Source organism: Dendrobates tinctorius, unplaced genomic scaffold (genome assembly GCF_039654945.1).
Source record: "Dendrobates tinctorius isolate UK_male_01 unplaced genomic scaffold, ASM3965494v1 ptg000298l, whole genome shotgun sequence".
NCBI classification, from domain to species: Eukaryota; Metazoa; Chordata; class Amphibia; order Anura; family Dendrobatidae; genus Dendrobates; species Dendrobates tinctorius.
In genome coordinates, this window is record NW_027361965.1 from 226,845 (window position 1) to 246,470 (window position 19,626).

Here is a 19,626-nt window from a genome sequence, read left to right on the forward strand (position 1 = left end):
GTACGGAGCAGAGCCGTGTGTGTACGAGGTGTACGGAGCGGAGCCGCGTGTGTACGAGGTGTACGGAGCAGAGCCGTGTGTACGAGGTGTACGGAGCAGAGCCGCGTGTGTAGGAGGTGTACGGAGCAGAGCCGTGTGTATGAGGTGTACGGAGCAGAGCCGCGTGTGTACGAGGTGTACGGAGCAGAGCCGCGTGTGTACGAGGTGTATGGAGCAGAGCCGCGTGTGTACGAGGTGTATGGAGCAGAGCCGCGTGTGTACGAGGTGTATGGAGCAGAGCCGCGTGTGTACGAGGTGTATGGAGCAGAGCCGCGTGTGTACGAGGTGTATGGAGCAGAGCCGCGTGTGTACGAGGTGTACGGAGCAGAGCCGTGTGTGTACGAGGTGTACGGAGCGGAGCCGCGTGTGTACGAGGTGTACGGAGCAGAGCCGTGTGTACGAGGTGTACGGAGCAGAGCCGCGTGTGTAGGAGGTGTACGGAGCAGAGCCGTGTGTATGAGGTGTACGGAGCAGAGCCGCGTGTGTACGAGGTGTACGGAGCAGAGCCGCGTGTGTACGAGGTGTATGGAGCAGAGCCGCGTGTGTACGAGGTGTATGGAGCAGAGCCGCGTGTGTACGAGGTGTATGGAGCAGAGCCGCGTGTGTACGAGGTGTACGGAGCAGAGCCGTGTGTGTACGAGGTGTACGGAGCGGAGCCGTGTGTGTACGAGGTGTACGGAGCGGAGCCGTGTGTGTACGAGGTGTACGGAGCGGAGCCCCGTGTGTACGAGGTGTACGGAGCGGAGCCGTGTGTGTACGAGGTGTACGGAGAGGAGCCGTGTGTGTGCGAGGTGTACGGAGCGAAGCCGTGTGTATGGGGTGTACGGAGAGGAGCCGTGTGTGTATGAGGTGTACGGAGCGGAGCCGTGTGTATGGGGTGTACGGAGAGGAGCCGTGTGTGTATGAGGTGTACGGAGCGGAGATGTGTGTGTATGAGGTGTAGGGAGAGGAGCCGCGTGTGTACGAGGTGTACGGAGCAGAGCCGTGTGTATGGGGTGTACAGAGAGGAGCCGTGTGTGTACGAGGTGTACGGAGCGGAGCCGTGTGTGTACGAGGTGTACGGAGAGGAGCCGTGTGTGTGCGAGGTGTACGGAGCGAAGCCGTGTGTATGGGGTGTACGGAGAGGAGCCGTGTGTGTGCGAGGTGTACGGAGCGAAGCCGTGTGTATGGGGTGTACGGAGAGGAGCCGTGTGTGTATGAGGTGTACGGAGCGGAGCCCCGTGTGTACGAGGTGTACGGAGCGGAGATGTGTGTGTATGAGGTGTAGGGAGAGGAGCCGCGTGTGTACGAGGTGTACGGAGCGGAGCCGTGTGTATGGGGTGTACAGAGAGGAGCCGCGTGTGTACGAGGTGTACGGAGCAGAGCCGTGTGTGTACGAGGTGTACGGAGCGGAGCCGCGTGTGTACGAGGTGTACGGAGAGGAGCCGTGTGTGTACGAGGTGTACGGAGCGGAGCCGCGTGTGTACGAGGTGTACGGAGAGGAGCCGTGTGTGTACGAGGTGTACGGAGAGGAGCCGCGTGTGTACGAGGTGTACGGAGCGGAGCCGTGTGTACGAGGTGTACGGAGCAGAGCCGCGTGTGTATGAGGTGTACGGAGCAGAGCCGTGTGTATGAGGTGTACGGAGAGGAGCCGCGTGTGTACGAGGTGTACGGAGAGGAGCCGTGTGTGTACGAGGTGTACGGAGCAGAGCCGCGTGTGTAGGAGGTGTACGGAGCAGAGCCGTGTGTATGAGGTGTACGGAGAGGAGCCGCGTGTGTACGAGGTGTACGGAGCAGAGCCGTGTGTATGAGGTGTACGGAGAGGAGCCGCGTGTGTACGAGGTGTACGGAGAGGAGCCGCGTGTGTACGAGGTGTACGGAGAGGAGCCGTGTGTGTACGAGGTGTACAGAGAGGAGCCGTGTGTGTACGAGGTGTACAGAGAGGAGCCGTGTGTGTACGAGGTGTACAGAGCGGAGCCGTGTGTACGAGGTGTATGGAGCGGAGCCGTGTGTACGAGGTGTACGGAGCAGAGCCGCGTGTGTATGAGGTGTACGGAGCAGAGCCGCGTGTGTACGAGGTGTACGGAGCGGAGCCGCGTGTGTACGAGGTGTACGGAGCAGAGCCGCGTGTGTACGAGGTGTACGGAGCGGAGCCGCGTGTGTACGAGGTGTACGGAGAGGAGCCGCGTGTGTACGAGGTGTACGGAGAGGAGCCGCGTGTGTACGAGGTGTACGGAGAGGAGCCGCGTGTGTACGAGGTGTACGGAGAGGAGCCGCGTGTGTACGAGGTGTACGGAGAGGAGCCGTGTGTGTACGAGGTGTACGGAGCGGAGCCGTGTGTGTACGAGGTGTACGGAGCAGAGCCGCGTGTGTACGAGGTGTACGGAGAGGAGCCGTGTGTGTCTGAGGTGTACGGAGAGGAGCCGCGTGTGTACGAGGTGTACGGAGCGGAGCCGCGTGTATGTACGAGGTGTACGGAGCGGAGCCGCGTGTCTACGAGGTGTACGGAGAGGAGCCGTGTGTACGAGGTGTACGGAGCGGAGCCGCGTGTGTACGAGGTGTACGGAGCGGAGCCGCGTGTGTACGAGGTGTACGGAGCGGAGCCGCGTGTGTACGAGGTGTACGGAGCGGAGCCGTGTGTATGAGGTGTACGGAGCGGAGCCGCGTGTGTACGAGGTGTACGGAGCGGAGCCGCGTGTGTACGAGGTGTACGGAGCAGAGCCGCGTGTGTACGAGGTGTATGGAGCAGAGCCGCGTGTGTACGAGGTGTATGGAGCAGAGCCGCGTGTGTACGAGGTGTATGGAGCAGAGCCGCGTGTGTACGAGGTGTATGGAGCAGAGCCGCGTGTGTACGAGGTGTATGGAGCAGAGCCGCGTGTGTACGAGGTGTATGGAGCAGAGCCGCGTGTGTACGAGGTGTATGGAGCAGAGCCGCGTGTGTACGAGGTGTACGGAGCGGAGCCGCGTGTGTACGAGGTGTACGGAGCGGAGCCGCGTGTGTACGAGGTGTACGGAGCGGAGCCCCGTGTGTACGAGGTGTACGGAGCGGAGCCGTGTGTGTACGAGGTGTACGGAGAGGAGCCGTGTGTGTGCGAGGTGTACGGAGAGGAGCCGTGTGTGTGCGAGGTGTACGGAGCGAAGCCGTGTGTATGGGGTGTACGGAGAGGAGCCGTGTGTGTATGAGGTGTACGGAGCGGAGCCGTGTGTATGGGGTGTACGGAGAGGAGCCGTGTGTGTATGAGGTGTACGGAGCGGAGATGTGTGTGTATGAGGTGTAGGGAGAGGAGCCGCGTGTGTACGAGGTGTACGGAGCGGAGCCGTGTGTATGGGGTGTACGGAGAGGAGCCGTGTGTGTACGAGGTGTACGGAGAGGAGCCGTGTGTGTGCGAGGTGTACGGAGCGAAGCCGTGTGTATGGGGTGTACGGAGAGGAGCCGTGTGTGTATGAGGTGTACGGAGCGGAGCCCCGTGTGTACGAGGTGTACGGAGCGGAGCCGTGTGTATGAGGTGTACTGAGCGGAGCCGTGTGTATGAGGTGTACTGAGCGGAGCCCCGTGTGTATGAGGTGTACTGAGCGGAGCCCCGTGTGTACGAGGTGTACGGAGCGGAGCCCCGTGTGTACGAGGTGTACGGAGAGGAGCCGTGTGTGTACGAGGTGTACGGAGCGAAGCCGTGTGTATGGGGTGTACAGAGAGGAGCCGTGTGTGTACGAGGTGTACGGAGCGGAGCCGTGTGTGTATGAGGTGTACGGAGCGGAGCCCCGTGTGTGTATGAGGTGTACGGAGCGGAGCCCCGTGTGTACGAGGTGTACGGAGCGGAGCCGTGTGTGTACGAGGTGTACGGAGAGGAGCCGCGTGTGTACGAGGTGTACGGAGAGGAGCCGCGTGTGTACGAGGTGTACGGAGAGGAGCCGCGTGTATGGGGTGTACGGAGAGGAGCCGTGTGTGTACGAGGTGTACAGAGCGGAGCCGTGTGTGTGCGAGGTGTACGGAGCGGAGCCGCGTGTGTACGAGGTGTACGGAGAGGAGCCGCGTGTGTACGAGGTGTACGGAGAGGAGCCGCGTGTGTACGAGGTGTATGGAGAGGAGCCGCGTGTGTACGAGGTGTACGGAGAGGAGCCGCGTGTGTACGAGGTGTACGGAGCGGAGCCGCGTGTCTACGAGGTGTACGGAGCGGAGCCGCGTGTGTACGAGGTGTACGGAGCGGAGCCGCGTGTCTACGAGGTGTACGGAGCGGAGCCGCGTGTCTACGAGGTGTACGGAGCGGAGCCGCGTGTGTACGAGGTGTACGGAGAGGAGCCGCGTGTGTACGAGGTGTACGGAGAGGAGCCGCGTGTGTACGAGGTGTACGGAGAGGAGCCGCGTGTGTACGAGGTGTACGGAGAGGAGCCGCGTGTGTACGAGGTGTACGGAGAGGAGCCGCGTGTATGGGGTGTACGGAGAGGAGCCGCGTGTGTACGAGGTGTACGGAGCGAAGCCGTGTGTATGGGGTGTACGGAGAGGAGCCGCGTGTGTACGAGGTGTACGGAGCGAAGCCGTGTGTATTGGGTGTACAGAGCGGAGCCGCGTGTCTACGAGGTGTACGGAGCGGAGCCGCGTATGTACGGGGTGTACGGAGAGGAGCCGTGTGTGTACGAAGTGTATGGAGCCAGAGGTGTATCTGGGCTTCCTGGCACCCGGGGCAAGAATCTGGTTCCCCCCCCCCCAGTACATATGCGACTTGCACACTTAGCCATGTAGCCACGAGCTGCTCTCCCTAATGCTCTCAATGTTCAGTAAAAAACTGAAAGCAGGAAGAGAAGCTCGTTGTCACAAGACCATAACTATGAAAATCGCATATGAGTGAAGTGTCCGTGTGATGACACTGGAACCTGCAGAGCTGAATCCTGACGTTGCAGCTTCTGAATTCTCACAACTAATGCACTGCACACATTTAGGATTCTCCCTTGCCGATGTCATGTCAGCACAAGCGTGTGATTCAGTAGCGTAGCTACCAGGGGAGCAGAGGGGGCGGTCGCCCCGGGCCCTGCGCTCTGAGGGGGCTCACCCAGAGCTGCCTCCGGTCAATGATCATCTTTTATTTCCCCTGCGTTTGTACTGCGCAGGGAATCTAAGTAACATGCACGGTACAAAACCTGATCACAGGGAGTTAACAGAAGGAATGACAGGCCTCCAATCATAGTGCAGGGAGTGAGTCATGTGACCGCTCTTCTGCAGAGGGGGAGGGAGGTCACTCACCCAATCCTGGCTGAGCGCTCTCCTTGAAAGCTCCCTGCTGCAGAGAAGTCATCAGCTCCAGCAGCAGCCTGGACGGGGGCTCTGCCTCTGCCTGTGAGCTCGGCTCACTGCATCTGCACTCGCCTGCTTCTGCCTGCCCAGGGAGGAGCCTGACAGCCGAGGAGCAGCAGCAGGACCAGTGGACTGATGAGTACCTTAGCACATGTCATTTACTATTTGATGTGTCTAATCTGTTGCTTTGGATATATACATACAGCTTACTGCTATTGGGGTGTAACGTTCATTACATGACGCTCTCCTTACGTAGTTTTCAGGCACTTTGCAGCGGTCACTGGTGCGCTATATGGCGATGCTTTGTCTTGGCCTGGGAATTTACTGCACTTTGGGACTGAGAGAAAACCAGGAAAAGTGCAAAGTAGAGATCGCACTGCTGGCTGCAGTCACTGACCTGTGCAGAGAAAGCGGCGCATCCTCCCTGGCAGGCAGAGGGAGGGTTAAACAGTGTATCGATCACCTTATCTTAGCGGCTGTTTGTGCCGGCGTGTAATTATTAGTCTGTGCGCCCACGTTGTGTTTGTTTAGCGTTTTTGCAGCTGCGGAAACACTAAAAAAAACAAAACGCTTAAACGCATCCCCATGCGATCCTATGGGATTCCGCAGTCGCTGGGCCCATGCTGCGGATTTTACTGCTGCGGAATTACATAGCGATAAAATCCGCAGCATGTTCATTATTTCTGCGGAATCGCGGCGGAATGCATTGAAACGCTCACTTTCCTCATGTGGCTATGCCCACCACGCGTAAACTGAGCGTTTCATGTGCAGATGGTTCCCAGGGTCTGGAGGAGAGGAGACTGTCCTCCATGCCTTGGGTACAATAATCCTGTGAAAAATAGAATTAAAAATAAAAATAGTGATATACTTACCCCGGAGTCCTCAGCGATGCTCCCGGTACGTTCCGTTCCCAGGGATGCATTATGGAACGTACCGGGACCATCGCTGAGGACTCCGGGGGCCGTCAGAGGGTAAGTATATAACTTTTTTATTTTTTTTAACGCTCTATCTTTCACTCTGGATGCCGCATAGGCAGCAGCAACAGTAAAACGTTGGTCACACTTGTCAAGCACTATGCTGTGTGTGACCAACCTGTCAATCAGTTTTCCAAGCGATGCTTCAAATCACTTGGAAAAGCACAGGCATTCTGCAAGCTAAAACCCCTTGATAAACGCTATTGTTTTGCCCAAACTGTCATTTTATTAGACTGTATAAGAGAGCATTATACTGTGTATAGGCGAGCGGTACTAGGGGGAGACTCGGGACATTACTAAATGTAAAGTGGGCACTTATTACTATAGGAGGACTCAGGTTACTGTGACTGTCAAAGGCGCACAGAGGGCAGTATTACTTCCTAGGGGACAAAATGTGGGCACTGTTTTCTAGGGCACTTTCAACCAGGCATTACTATATTCTAGAGGGTTGCTTTAGAATTTAGAGGTCACACAGAACCACACAGCAGGTGCAGTAATAGGGACACATACAGCTGCAGTGGCTCAGTATTGGGGTATCAGGTGCAGTAATAGGGACACATACGGCAGCAGAGGCTCAGTATTGGGGTATCAGGGGCAGTAATAGGGACACATACGGCAGCAGAGGCTCAGTATTGGGGTATCAGGGGCAGTAATAGGGACACATACGGCAGCAGCAGCTCAGTATTGGGGTATCAGGTGTAGTAATAGGGACACATACGGCAGCAGCGGCTCAGTATTGGGGTATCAGGGGCAGTAATAGGGACACATACGGCAGCAGCTGCTCAGTATTGGGGTATCAGGTGTAGTAATTGGGACACATACGGCAGCAGTGGCTCAGTATTGGGGTATCAGGTGCAGTAAGAGGGACACATACGGCAGCAGCGGCTCAGTATTGGGGTATCAGGTGTAGTAATAGGGACACATACGGCAGCAGCGGCTCAGTATTGGGGTATCAGGTGCAGTAATAGGGACACATACTGCAGCAGCGGCTCAGTATTGGGGTATCAGGTGCAGTAATAGGGACACATACGGCAGCAGCTCAGTATTGGGGTATCAGGTGCAGTAATAGGGACACATACGGCAGCAGAGGCTCAGTATTGGGGTATCAGGGGCAGTAATAAGGACACATACGGCAGCAGAGGCTCAGTATTGGGGTATCAGGTGCAGTAATAGGGACACATACGGCAGCAGAGGCTCAGTATTGGGGTATCAGGTGCAGTAATAGGGACACATACGGCAGCAGAGGCTCAGTATTGGGGTATCAGGGGCAGTAATAGGGACACATACGGCAGCAGAGGCTCAGTATTGGGGTATCAGGGGCAGTAATAGGGACACATACGGCAGCAGCGTCTCAGTATTGGGGTATCAGGTGCAGTAATAGGGACACATACGGCAGCAGAGGCTCAGTATTGGGGTATCAGGGGCAGTAATAGGGACACATACGGCAGCTGCTCAGTATTGGGGTATCAGGTGTAGTAATTGGGACACATACGGCAGCAGTGGCTCAGTATTGGGGTATCAGGTGCAGTAAGAGGGACACATACGGCAGCAGCGGCTCAGTATTGGGGTATCAGGTGTAGTAATAGGGACACATACGGCAGCAGCGGCTCAGTATTGGGGTATCAGGTGCAGTAATAGGGACACATACTGCAGCAGCGGCTCAGTATTGGGGTATCAGGTGCAGTAATAGGGACACATACGGCAGCAGCTCAGTATTGGGGTATCAGGGGCAGTAATAGGGACACATACGGCAGTAGTGGCTCAGTATTGGGGTATCAGGTGAAGTAATAGGGACACATACGGCAGCAGTGGCTCAGTATTGGGGTATCAGGGGCAGTAATAGGGACACATACGGCAGCAGCGGCTCAGTATTGGGGTATCAGGTGCAGTAATAGGGACACATACGGCAGCAGAGGCTCAGTATTGGGGTATCAGGTGCAGTAATAGGGACACATACGGCAGCAGAGGCTCAGTATTGGGGTATCAGGTGCAGTAATAGGGACACATACGGCAGCAGAGGCTCAGTATTGGGGTATCAGGTGCAGTAATAGGGACACATACGGCAGCAGAGGCTCAGTATTGGGGTATCAGGGGCAGTAATAGGGACACATACGGCAGCAGCGCCTCAGTATTGGGGTATCAGGTGCAGTAATAGGGACACATACGGCAGCAGAGGCTCAGTATTGGGGTATCAGGGGCAGTAATAGGGACACATACGGCAGCAGCTGCTCAGTATTGGGGTATCAGGTGTAGTAATTGGGACACATACGGCAGCAGTGGCTCAGCATTGGGGTATCAGGTGCAGTAAAAGGGACACATACGGCAGCAGCGGCTCAGTATTGGGGTATCAGGTGTAGTAATAGGGACACATACGGCAGCAGCGGCTCAGTATTGGGGTATCAGGTGCAGTAATAGGGACACATACGGCAGCAGCGGCTGAGTATTGGGGTATCAGGTGCAGTAATAGGGACACATACGGCAGCAGTGGCTCAGTATTGGGGTATCAGGGGCAGTAATAGGGACACATACGGCAGCAGCGGCTCAGTATTGGGGTATCAGGTGTAGTAATAGGGACACATACGGCAGCAGCGGCTCAGTATTGGGGTATCAGGTGCAGTAATAGGGACACATACGGCAGCAGTGGCTCAGCATTGGGGTATCAGGTACAGTAATAGGGACACATACGGCAGCAGCAACTCATTACCGTCCTGGTGCTCTGCCTTTTCAGCAGCGGTTATTACACCTGCCGCACGGTGAACCCCGGGTGGCGAACACGTTTATTTATATTTTTTTAAGCGTGTTCCGCCGCCGTAACAGCCCTGTACTGCCTGATACCCCAACCTGCCCCAAATACCGATACCACCCTGTACTGCCTGATACCACCCTGTACTATTTGATAGCACCCTGTACTGCCTGATCATGCCCTGTACTGCCTGATACCCCAACCTGCCCCAAATACCGATACCGCTCTGTACTGCCTGAAACCCCAACCTGCCCCAAATACCGATACCACTCTGTACTGCCTGATACCACCCTGTACTGCCTGATAATGCCCTGTACTGCCTGATACCCCAACCTGCCCCAAATACCGATAACGCCCTGTACTGCCTGATAATGCCCTGTACTGCCTGATAATGCCCTGTACTGCCTGATAATGCCCTGTACTGCCTGATAATGCCCTGTACTGCCTGATAATGCCCTGTACTGCCTGATAATGCCCTGTACTGCCTGATACCCCAACCTGCCCCAAATACCGATAACGCCCTGTACTGCCTGATAATGCCCTGTACTGCCTGATAATGCCCTGTACTGCCTGATACCCCAACCTGCCCCAAATACCGATACCACCCTGTACTGCCTGATAATGCCCTGTACTGCCTGATAATGCCCTGTACTGCCTGATCATGCCCTGTACTGCCTGATCATGCCCTGTACTGCCTGATCATGCCCTGTACTGCCTGATCATGCCCTGTACTGCCTGACACTCCAGCCTGCCCCAAATACCGATACTACACTGTACTGCCTGATACAACCCTGTACTGTCTGTTAACACCCTGTACTGGCTGATAATACCCTGTACTGCTCAAAATACTGATACCACCCCGTACTGCCTAATACTCCAACTTGCCCCAAACACCCAATACCTCCCTGCACTACCTGGTACCCCAATCCTGTCACAAATACCTAATATCACCCTGTACTGCCTGATAACCCAACCAGCCCCAAATACCGATACTACCCTGTACTGCCTGATACTACCCTGTAAAGATAACGAAAACGGTAATGAAATACCAGTCATACCAATATACTCACACATACAACAGAGGAATGCATTGGGGAGTGGAGGATGGGGTAAAACCAAAGTAGGAGAAAAGGGGAATTATCACACACTCAAAACCTAGCAACAGTCACAGATAAATCCAAAAGCTTCCAGGAGCTCTCAATTGAGTAGATTTACCCCTGCACTACTAAAAGAAACCTGCACCATTTAATATGAAGGTGAAATGCTTCTAATCAGTGCAGGAGTAGGAGAAATCTGACGCTGCGGACCTCTGGCTCTTCACCCCACACGTGTTATGCGAGGCTTAGGTCGAAGGAGGCTGACAAAACCCGGGCCCCTGCGGAGTCCCTCAAACTAGGGAAAACCCTGTCTGACCCTCAACCCAGGGTTTTTGCTAAGGCCTGTTTCACACTTCCGTTTTTTCAAATCCGTCAAAATCTGTTGGTTTCCGTTAAAAAACGGATCCGCCATTTTTTGCAGGATCCGTTTTTTTTGTCCCATAGACTTCCATTAGCGGTTACCGCGGATCCGTCAAAAAAATGGAAACGGATCCGTTTAGCGGACACAAAAACGGAAGTGTGAAACAGGCCTAAAGGTGCAAATGCCTGAGCCTCCAGCCTCTCCTTATCTCCTGCTCAGCCCTAAGCTGAACCCTCCACCCTCCACCCAGTGAGTTGTCAAACCACCAAAACCCACACAGTAATGACAGACAGGGAGAACTCAAACCACACCGCGCCGCAACCACACAGGACTATACTATAATGTGAACAGGGCAAAACAAAGCACAAATATAGGAAGGCGAAAAGGTAACAACGGATCATACGACACCAGATATGAATTTCTCTCTCCAACACCTCCACTCCAGACCGGAACCACTTGGCACAAAACACAAGCTATAATCGGCGACGCCCACAGGCCAGCACGACTATTTAAAGACCGTGGGCGTGACCAAACATCCCACCTGATTTCCAGCTAGATTAACCCCAGATAACCTGAGTAAAATCAAGCCGGCGCCACTGAGGCTATAGTGGACGGAGATGGAACTACCGCTGCCTGCCGGACGCTGTGGTGTGAACAGCGTCCGACATGACAGTACCCCGTCTTCTACGAGGGACCCCAGGGAGCTCAAGACTCATAGGACCCGGCTTGTCCGGATGACGGCGGTGAAAGGAACTGACCAGCCGATCCGCATGTATGTCCGAGGCTGGTACCCAAGACCTCTCCTCCGGACAATACCCCCGCCAGTGCACCAAATACTGAAGAGTACGGCGCAGTACTCGAGAGTCCACCACCTTGGAGACTTCAAACTCTAAATTGCCATCCACCAAGACTGGAGGTGGCATCGGCGTCGTGTCCACAGAGCCTACCACCTTTTTCAATAAAGACCTGTGAAACACGTTGTGTATCTTGTATACCGCAGGAAGCTCCAACCGATAAGCAACCGGGTTTATGATGGCAGCAATCTTAAAAGGGCCAATAAACCTTGGACCCAATTTCAATGATGGAATTTTGAGTTTTATGTTTTTAGTAGCTAACCACACCCAATCACCCACACACAGGTCCGGACCTGGCACGCGTCTAGAGTCAGCCACACGTTTGTATCTTGCACTCATGCTCAGCAATCGCTGTTTCACACTCCTCCAGACCGATGATAGTTGAACTCCTAACCGGTCCTCCTCTGGGACGCCCCCAGAGTCCCCCTGACGCAAGGTACAAAATTGAGGATGGTGCCCATAAACACAAAAGAACGGAGACTCTCCCGATGATTCTTAGCGGGGATTATTTAATGCGAACTCGGCCAAGGGAAGGAACGTCGACCACTCCTCTTGGTTGTCAGACACAAAACATCGCAAATACTGCTCCAGATTTTGGTTCATGCGCTCAGTTTGACCATTTGACTGCGGATGAGACGCCGACGAATGAGACAACTTGATCCCCAATCGTGAGCAGAAAGCTTTCCAAAACTTCGCCACAAACTGGGTACCCCTATCAGACACTATGTCCGACGGAACTCCGTGCAGTCTGACCACCTCCTGCATAAAGACCTGAGCCAACGTCTTCGCGTTGGGCAAGGAAGGCAACGACACAAAATGCGCCATCTTCGAAAATCGATCAACCACCACCAGGATGACCGTGTTCCCCGCCGAGGCAGGCAAGTCTGCGAAAAAGTCCATGGAGATTTCTGTCCATGGCCTACTAGGTATCCCCAGAGGCTGTAGAGTGCCAGCAGGACGGGTTCTGGGCGACTTGGCCCTGACGCACGTGATGCAAGCTGTCACGTAGGAAACCACATCCTGCCGGATTTTTGGCCACCAGAAGCGGCGCGATACCAGTTCCAAGGTGCCCCTAACCCCTGGATGACCGGCCAGGACCGAGTCGTGGTGTTCCCCCAACACTTTAAGACGAAGATGAAGGGGTACGAACGACTTATTAGCGGGAAGTCCTGGTGGTACCTCCTCCTGGGCCTCGGCAATCTCCGCCTCTACCTCAGTCGTGAGAGCCGAAACCACTACACCTTCCTGGAGGATGGGTACCGGCTCTTCCCGAGGTTCTCCCCCCAGAAAACACCTGGACAAGGCATCCGCCTTCGTGTTTTTCGCCCCAGGACGGTAAGTCACCAGAAAGTTAAAACGTGTAAAAAACAATGCCCAGCGAGCCTGCCTGGGAGACAGACGCTTGGCCGACTCCAGATAGAGCAGGTTTTTATGGTCGGTGATGACTGTGACCTGGTGGGCCGCCCCCTCCAAGAAGTGTCGCCATTCCTCAAAAGCCAATTTGATGGCCAACAACTCCCTGTTGCCGATGTCGTAATTCCGTTCGGCCGGCGACAGTTTCTTGGAGAAGTAGGCGCATGGACGCAAATTGCTCAAGGATGAGCCCTGTGACAGTACTGCCCCCACTCCCACCTCAGACGCATCGACCTCCACCGTAAAAGGTTTAGATACGTCCGGTTGCACCAGAATGGGGGCTGAAGCAAAACGGTTCTTCAGAAGCTCAAATGCACGCACCGCATCCTCAGACCAGATAGCGAGATTGGTACCTTTTTTCGTCATGTCCGTGAGCGGTTTGGCTATAGTAGAGAAATTCTTAATAAACTTCCTATAATAGTTGGCAAACCCAAGGAACCGCTGGAGCGCTTTTAGATTATCAGGCCGTTCCCATCGCAGCACCGCTTGCACCTTCGCGACGTCCATTTTAAACCCTGCAGCGGATACAATATATCCCAAAAAAGGCAACTCTTGAACAAAAAATACGCATTTTTCCAGCTTAGCATAGAGCTTATTCTCACGGAGCAGCTGTAACACCTGCCTGACATGCTCTAAATGAGTGTTCTGGTCGCTTGAATAAATGAGGATATCATCCAGGTACACAATCACAAATTTCCCCAGCACATGAGCAAATACATCATTTATGAAATGTTGGAAAACAGCAGGCGCGGTTGTCAACCCAAATGGCATAACTAGGCTTTCAAAATGACCCTCAGGGGTATTAAATGCCGTCTTCCACTCATCCCCCCGACGGACCCTTATGAGGTTATATGCCCCCCTGAGGTCAAGTTTGGAAAACCACTTCGCACCAGCCACCTGGTTGAACAAATCAGGGATCAGAGGCATCGGGTAGGGATCACGGACCGTAATCTGGTTTAACTCCCGGAAATCCAGACACGGGCGTAACCCCCCATATTTCTTCTTAATAAAGAAAAACCCCGCTGCTACAGGCGAGGATGAAGGCCGGATGTGCCCTTTACTTAAACTCTCCGCGATGTAGTCCTTAAGAGCTTGTCTCTCCGGACCAGAAATACTAAACATCCTCGCCTTTGGCAATTTAGCCCCGGGTTTTAACCTAATCTCACAGTCATAGGCTCGATGTGGAGGTAGTTCTGAGCAACCCCTCTCAGAGAATACGTCCGCAAAATCCAGCAATGCCTCCGGAAGGCTGGACTTCACGGCGGACACACATGTGGCCAAGCAATTTTCCTGGCAGAAACTGCTCCACTGGACTATGTCCTGGGTTCTCCAGTCAATCACCGGGTTGTGCTTAGACAACCATGGGAAACCCAGGACCATTTGTGCTGGGAGATTATTGAGTACCCTACATGTAACCCACTCAGAATGTAGGACCCCAATGTGGAGTTTAACCTCAGCTACAAACTCAGTAATCTCCCCCTGTGGGAGGGGAGCGGCATTAATGGTAACCACGCAAATAGGATGAGGGAGTTTTTCGATCTTGAAACCTGCCATGCGTGCAAACTCTCATCCATGAGATTGGTGGCTGAACCGCTATCCACAAACACTGATATGGGTAGCTCTCTGCCCGCAATAATAACCCTGGCAGGGAGCATACATTGAGATACCATCATGGAGGATATGCATACGCTCAGTTGGGCCTCCTCCATACCCTCTGAGCTTATCAGTTTTCCGCCGGTGCGACTTTCTTAGGTAGCACAGGACAAGCATTTACATAATGATCTCTTTTACCACAGTAAAAACATGCTCCATGCTTCCTGAACCCAGGAACGCGACGCTGCACATGTGATACCCCTGCGATTTGCATAGGTTCCGTGGGCTCACCTGCAGCAACCACACTTGCACCTCTGCTTTCCCCCAGAGGCAGCGTCTCCTGCGCTCCTTGACGCAAATGGCGATCAATACGAATAACCAAACTCATGGCAGATTCTAACGATGCCGGAGTCTCATACATCAGGAGGGCCTGTTTAACTCTTTCTGAGACCCCATGAATAAACTGACTCCGCAGCGCTGGGTCGTTCCACTGTGTGTCTACTGCCCAACGGCGAAATTCCGCACAATAGTCTTCCGCCATACGTTCCCCCTGACGGAGGGCGCGGATTTTAGATTCTGCTAAAGCCAATCTGTCGGGATCATCATAAATGAGCCCAAGTGCTGAAAAAACATTCTCAACCGAATGAAACGTAGCAGAGTCGGCTGGTAAGGAAAACTCCCATGCTTGGGGGTCCCCACTCAGTAAGGATAACACCAGACCCACCCGCTGAGCCTCATTACCTGAGGAGACCGGGCGCATGTGAAAGTATAACTTGCAGGCCTCCCGAAAGATAACAAATTTGCTGCGTTCCCCAGAAAATCGTTCAGGCAGCGGAATCTTTGGCTCTGCACCTGCACCAGCAGAAGCCGCCTGCACATTAGCTACAACCAGGCCCTGCTGCTGAACTGCCCCCTTCAACTCGGTGACCTGTACGGACAGCGCCGCCAACTGGCGGTTTATGGAAGTCATGGAATCCATGAAAAAAATGTTGGGCCGATTATAATGTTATGCGAGGCTTAGGTCAAAGGAGGCTGAAATACCCGGGGCCCCTGCGGAGTCCCTCAAACTAGGGAAAACCCTGTCTGACCCTCAACCCAGGGTTTTTGCTAAAGGTGCAAATGCCTGAGCCTCCCCTTATCTCCTGCTCAGCCCTAAGCTGAACCCTCCACCCTCCACCCAGTGAGTTGTAAAACCACCAAAGCCCACACAGTAATGACAGACAAGGAGAACTCAAACCACACCGCGCCGCAAACACACCGGACAATACCGTAATGTGAACAGGGCAAAACAAAGCACAAATATAGGAAGGCGAAAAGGTAACAACGGATCATACGCCACCAGATATGAATTTCTCTCTCCAACACCTCCACTCCAGACCGGAACCACTTGGCACAAAACACAAGCTATAATCGGCGATGCCCACAGGCCAGCACGACTATTTAAAGACCGTGGGCGTGACCAAACATCCCACCTGATTTCCAGCTAGATTAACCCCAGATAACCTGAGTAAAATCAAGCCGCGCCACTGAGGCTATAGTGGACGGAGATGGAACTACCGCTGCCTGCCGGACGCTGTGGTGTGAACAGCGTCCGACATGACAACACGTTCCCCAAATACCCCAAATCATCCTGAACTGCCTAATACCTCAAACCTGCCCCAAATATTCAATACCACCTTGCACTGCCTGATACCACAAACCTGTCCCAAATACTCAATATCATCTTGTCCAGCCTGATACTCCAAATGCCCAATTCCACCCTGTACTGCCTGACACTCGAAACCTGCACCTAATATTCAATACCAACCTTTACTGCCTGATACCCCAAATCTGCCCCAAATCCCCAATACCACACTGTACTGCCTGATACCCCAACCTGCCCCAAATACCAACACTACCCTTTACTGCCTGATACCCCAACCTGCCCCAAATACCTAATACCCCACTGTACTGCCTGATACCCCAACCTGCCCCAAATGCCTAATACCCCACTGTACTGCCTGATACCCCAACCTGCCCCAAATACCGACACTACCCTTTACTGCCTGATAACCCAACCTGCCCCAAATCCCCAATACCACACTGTACTGCCTGATACCCCAACCTGCCCCAAATACCGACACTACCCTTTACTGCCTGATACCCCAACCTGCCCCAAATACCTAATACCCCACTGTACTGCCTGATACCCCAACCTGCCCCAAATGCCTAATACCCCACTGTACTGCCTGATACCCCAACCTGCCCCAAATACCGACACTACCCTGTACTGCCTGATAACCCAACCTGCCCCAAAAGCCTAATACCACACTGTACTGCCTGATACCCCAACTTACCCCAAATACCGACACTACCCTTTACTGCCTGATAACCCAACCTGCCCCAAATGCCCAATACCACACTGTACTGCCTGATACCCCAACCTGCCCCAAATGCCTAATACCCCACTGTACTGCCTGATAACCCAACCTGCCCCAAATACCGACACTACCCTTTACTGCCTGATAACCCAACCTGCCCCAAATGCCTAATACCACACTGTACTGCCTGATACCCCAACTTACCCCAAATACCTAATATGAGGAATTTAAGTGAATCCTTGAAAATGTTGATAAATGAAGGATTTGTACTTGAAGTAATTGATAAGAATGAGAGAGAATTTTTGACCCCCATACATCCTGCTATGGCGACATTCTATTGCCTGCCAAAAATTCATAAGGGCTTGAACCCATTGAAAGGCAGACCCATAGTAGCAGGCATTGACAGTCTGACCCAAAATCTGGGCATATATATTGAACATATACTAAGGCCATTTGTGACGACATTGAGCTCCTATATACGGGACACGGGTGATCTCTTACGTAGGTTGAATGGTTTATGTCTTGAAGAAGACATGATTTTTGGGAGTATAGACGTTGAGGCCCTATACTCCTCAATACCCCATGAGAAAGGATTAATGGCTGTTGAGTACTATTGGGTCGCCCTCCCAGGGCTGTGGGGTACTCGGTACTGGGCCGGTCTCTCCGTGGCCCTGGGCTCCCATGTATAAGGGGTTGAGTTGAGAATAAAGTTTATAAGTGATTCATGACGCCACCTGTGGTGTTCGGCAATGAAGGTGTTAAGCCAACGCTGCAGACAGATCCTCTGGGACAGATGGTGTGGTGCAGCGATGATGTTGTAGCCCTCCACAGGCAGGACTGTAGTCCCAGGGCAATGTAGCGGAAGGTTTAGGAAGAGGGTGCAGTGTTTGGCACAGAGATGTAGCAGTGCTGAGGATGTTATAGGAAGGAGGCAAGGACACAACGGTGCAGTTTCTGTACCTTTACTTGGCAAACGCAGTCCAGGGTCCTGGTTACAGATGGCACAGGAGCAGGCTAGCCTGGAAGCAACTCAGGGATCTCTCTATCAGATGGGTTGTGTAGTCTCCTTCCTAGCGCTGGCTTGAGGTACATCCAGTACTGTGTTACACTGAAGTTCCTCCTTCTTATCTTCTCTTAGAACTACCTCATATGGCAGACAGCTGTAGCCCTCTATCTCTCTTGGCTCACCCGTCGCTGTTGTGCCTCCGAGTCTTAGTTGGGAATAGAGCATTTACAGCTTCCTATTCCTCTGGTTTCTGGTGCAGGACCTTCAGTATCCATACAACCGTGGAGACCAGGCTCCAGATCATGCGCTATCACTGGGAGGGAGCTCTCTATCCTCAGCTCAACCTCCAGCTTCTCTCCACACGTCTACACTCGTTGCCCTCCTCACACTAACTCCTCATTTCCCTTCCTGGCCCTCAGAGAGCACTCCTCCCCCAATTCTGGTTCAGAGCTCCCGCTGCTGACCTGGAGTGGGAACTGTGTTGCATGACATGGTTAACTGTTAGAGAGACCCTTCATTGCCTCCAAGCCTGACATCATCCTCCCTGGAGGAAGGTAATGCCATTGTGGCGACCATACTCCTGGGGGTGCCACACTATCTTAAGACACGTAGACGATACTTCCTTAAACATAACGCCTTTGTGTTGAAGGCATTGGAGTTTTCTCTGACCAACAATGTCTTTCTTTTTGGCAATAAGTACTTCCACCAGCTCAGGGGTACCGCGATGGGTTGCCCTTGTGCACCCACCTATGCTAATCTACTACTGGGCTTGTGGGAGGAAAAGGTTGCATTTAATGACACTGTGAATTCTCAACATCATAGCGTAGCCCTATGGCTACACTATATTGATGATATTTTTGTCATCTGGAAGGGGACAGAGGCCTATTTTATCTCGTTTGTGGAAGGGTTGAACTCCAATGATCTGGGGCTACAGTATACCCATGAAGTACACAGGTCTCAGTTAACATTCCTAGATGTCTGCATCCAAAAAGGACCAAATGGCGAAATTGAGACCAGTAACCATAGAAAGCAGACAGCCACCAATTCTTTGTTATGGTGGAAAAGCAGCCACCCCCCTCCCTCAAAAGAGAGGTATACCAAAAGGGCAATATTTAAGAATACGCCGGAATCTAGTATTCCCAAATTTAAGGAGCAGGCGGATGACTTGAGAGGGCGCTTTCATGAGAGGGGCTATCCAGATCATGTACTTAAAGAAGCCTATAAGGAATCCCTTAAAAAAGATCGGAAAGAGCTGATGACACAGAGGAAGTGGAGATGACACGTTTCATCACCAAATTCTCAACGTCGTTGGCCGGTTCTTATGATGGATGGAGACATAGAAGGAGCTATAGGCCCCAGACCACAAGTGACCTTTAAAAAGAACAGGTCTTTAAAAGACAGACTAGTTCATAGTCATTTCAGAGATGTAGCGATGCGAAGATGGATTGACCGAGACATTGAAGGATGCCAGAGATGTGGGAGCTGTAAAGCATGTCAATCCGTGCTCCAAGGGAAGACCTTCAAAAGTAGCAACACAGGAAAGGAATACACTATCCGACGATTCATAAACTGCCGCACTGTCGGGGTGATATATAAGGCCACTTGTATGTGTGGCTTGGAATATAGAGGGAAGACCAGGAGACAGTTTAGAAAGAGGATTTGTGAACACATTAGGGACGTGGTTAATCGTAGGGACACAGCAATAGCGAACCACATCAATTCTATAGGAAAATGGAGGTCATGGGGATAGACAAGATTCCTCCCCCCACTAGAGGGGGTAACTGGGATGGGCTTATCCTACAAAAAGAATGTAAGTGGATTTTTTGGTTAAAAACCCTCCACCCTACAGGTCGAAATGACCAAATATCTTTTGTCCCTTTTCTATATGGCTGTTCTGTTTGAACCCCCCTTTTTCTTTCT

At 53.1% G+C, this 19,626-nt stretch overlaps 1 protein-coding gene across 3 annotated transcripts in view; it reads left to right on the forward strand.

The window, feature by feature from the left end:
- Positions 1–4,882: 4,882 nt before the first annotated feature.
- ZMYND15 (zinc finger MYND-type containing 15) overlaps positions 4,883–19,626 on the forward strand; it is a 65,553-nt gene continuing 50,809 nt past the window's right edge. The window contains exon 1 of one of the 3 annotated variants that reach the window (XR_012226956.1): positions 4,883–5,444. The gene's annotated coding sequence lies outside the window, so the exon portion shown is untranslated. The remainder of the gene's footprint in view (positions 5,445–19,626) is intronic. The other 2 variants (XM_073560579.1, XM_073560577.1) reach the window with 2 other exon arrangements.